The following is a 2,500-nucleotide window of genomic DNA, read 5'->3' as shown; positions in this document are numbered from 1 at the left end:
CGCAACCTTTGGTGACTCTGGATAACTTTGCGGATCGCACGGTCTCGCACCGGCGACGGATCATTCAAGTGTCTGCCCTATCAACTTTCGTCGGTACGGTACTGGCCTACCGAGGTTCTTACGGGTAACGGAGAATCAGGGTTCGATTCCGGAGAGGGAGCCTGAGAAACGGCTACCACATCCAAGGAAGGCAGCAGGCGCGCAAATTACCCATTCCCGACGCGGGGAGGTAGTGACGAAAAATAACAATACAGGACTCTAAACGAGGCCCTGTAATTGGAATGAGTACACTTTAAAACCTTTAACGAGTATCCATTGGAGGGCAAGTCTGGTGCCAGCAGCCGCGGTAATTCCAGCTCCAAAAGTGTATATTTAAGTTGTTGCGGTTAAAAAGCTCGTAGTTGGATTTTGGGCGCAGGCGGCCGGTCCGTCGCAAGGCGTGTACTGGCCGTCCTGGCCTCACCTCCGGTTCTCCGCCGGTGCCCTTGACTGAGTGTCGGCGGCGGCCGGAACGTTTACTTTGAAAAAATTAGAGTGTTCAAAGCAGGCGATTCGCCTGAATAATGGTGCATGGAATAATGGAATAGGACCTCGGTTCTATTTTGTTGGTTTTCGGAGCGCGAGGTAATGATTAAGAGGGACAGACGGGGGCATTCGTACTGTGCCGTTAGAGGTGAAATTCTTGGATCGGCGCAAGACGAACGACTGCGAAAGCATTTGCCAAGAATGTTTTCTTTAATCAAGAGCGAAAGTCAGAGGTTCGAAGACGATCAGATACCGTCCTAGTTCTGACTATAAACGATGCCAACTAGCGATCGGGGGGCGTTAGTTTTACGACCTCTCCGGCAGCTTGCGGGAAACCAAAGTCTTTGGGTTCCGGGGGAAGTATGGTTGCAAAGCTGAAACTTAAAGGAATTGACGGAAGGGCACCACCAGGAGTGGAGCCTGCGGCTTAATTTGACTCAACACGGGAAATCTCACCCGGCCCGGACACAGTGAGGATTGACAGATTGAGAGCTCTTTCTTGATTCTGTGGGTGGTGGTGCATGGCCGTTCTTAGTTGGTGGAGCGATTTGTCTGGTTAATTCCGATAACGAACGAGACTCTGGCTTGCTAACTAGTTACGCGACCCAATCGGTCGGCGTCTAACTTCTTAGAGGGACTAGTGGCGTTTAGCCACACGAGATTGAGCAATAACAGGTCTGTGATGCCCTTAGATGTTCGGGGCCGCACGCGCGCTACACTGACCGGATCAGCATGTGCTCGCCTTGGCCGACAGGTCTGGGTAACCCGCTGAACCCCGGTCGTGCTAGGGATAGGGAATTGCAATTATTTCCCTTGAACGAGGAATTCCCAGTAAGCGCGAGTCATTAGCTCGCGTTGATTACGTCCCTGCCCTTTGTACACACCGCCCGTCGCTACTACCGATTGAATGGTTTAGTGAGGTCCTCCGATTGGACCTGGCGCGGCCGGCAACGGTCGAGCCGGCGTCCGAGAAGACGATCTAACTTGATCATTTAGAGGAAGTAAAAGTCGTAACAAGGTTTCCGTAGGTGAACCTGCGGAAGGATCATTAACGGTCTCGCAAACGCTTCGGCGAACGCGAAACTCGGACAAGCGAGAGAAAAAGTCTTTGCTACCCGGCGCCCGACCCGCGAGGAGCGGCGCGCCGGCCGGCGATTCGGTCACCCGGTAATGTTTGCGCGTCGAGTGCCGCGGTGCCGCGCGCTCCGGCTTCAAGCGTCGGCCTGGCCGACCGCTCGGCGCGGTCTATTTTGTCACCCTATAGTGCGAGGCACTGTGCGAGCGAAACAATCGTGGATGGCTCTTGGCGGTGGATCACTCGGCTCGTGAGTCGATGAAGGACGCAGCTAGCTGCGTGAATTAGTGTGAATTGCAGGACACATTGAGCATCGACGTTCTGAACGCAAATTGCGGCCTCGGGTCAATCCCGGGGCCGCGCCCGCCTCAGGGTCGCGTTGCAAACGTTCCGCGCGGGGATTTCTCCGCGCGGCTGCTGCGGCGTCGGACGCGCGAGCGCCCGTCCCGCTCAAGACAGCACGGCACGATGCGCGACGATCGCGACCAGAATCCCGCGCGGCGGCGGCGAGTCGACCTCGAAGAGGCCAACGGCTGGCGGCTCAAGGGCGGGAATCGAGGTGCGCGGCGGCGCGCGGCGCCGACGGCGAGCGCGGAACGGGAAGAATAGTCCCGGTCCTTACTTTCGGCCTGAGGTCGGACGAGGCTACCCGCTGAATTTAAGCATATTACTAAGCGGAGGAAAAGAAACTAACGAGGATTCCCTCAGTAACGGCGAGTGAAGCGGGATGTGCCCATCGCCGAATCCGCGCGCTTTTGGAGTGCGCGGAATTGTGGCGTACGGAATTCGTCACGGCGCGCTTCGCCGGTCGCCCGCGTCCTTCTGATCGAGGCCTTTTCCCAGAGCGGGTGTCAGGCCCATGGCGGCGACAGGCGGGCGCGCTACGGCGTCTTCCCAGAG

At 56.9% G+C, this 2,500-nt stretch overlaps 2 non-coding genes and 1 pseudogene across 2 annotated transcripts in view; all 3 read left to right on the top strand.

Moving 5' to 3' along the window:
* LOC146144689 (small subunit ribosomal RNA) overlaps nt 1–1,576 on the top strand; it is a 1,811-nt gene extending 235 nt beyond the window's left edge. The window contains exon 1 of the ribosomal RNA XR_014500646.1: nt 1–1,576. This exon is cut by the window's left edge and continues 235 nt beyond it. This is a non-coding gene — a ribosomal RNA (small subunit ribosomal RNA).
* A 247-nt stretch (nt 1,577–1,823) lies between these two features.
* On the top strand, nt 1,824–1,977 carry LOC146144688 (5.8S ribosomal RNA). Its single transcript, XR_014499049.1, has one exon. It is a non-coding gene; the product is annotated as a 5.8S ribosomal RNA (ribosomal RNA).
* A 248-nt stretch (nt 1,978–2,225) lies between these two features.
* LOC146144687 (large subunit ribosomal RNA) overlaps nt 2,226–2,500 on the top strand; it is a 3,679-nt pseudogene continuing 3,404 nt past the window's right edge.

Source organism: Ascidiella aspersa, chromosome 5, assembly GCF_963924565.1.
Source record: "Ascidiella aspersa chromosome 5, kaAscAspe10.2, whole genome shotgun sequence".
NCBI lineage: Eukaryota > Metazoa > Chordata > Ascidiacea > Phlebobranchia > Ascidiidae > Ascidiella > Ascidiella aspersa.
This window is presented reverse-complemented; position numbering and strand designations above follow the sequence as displayed.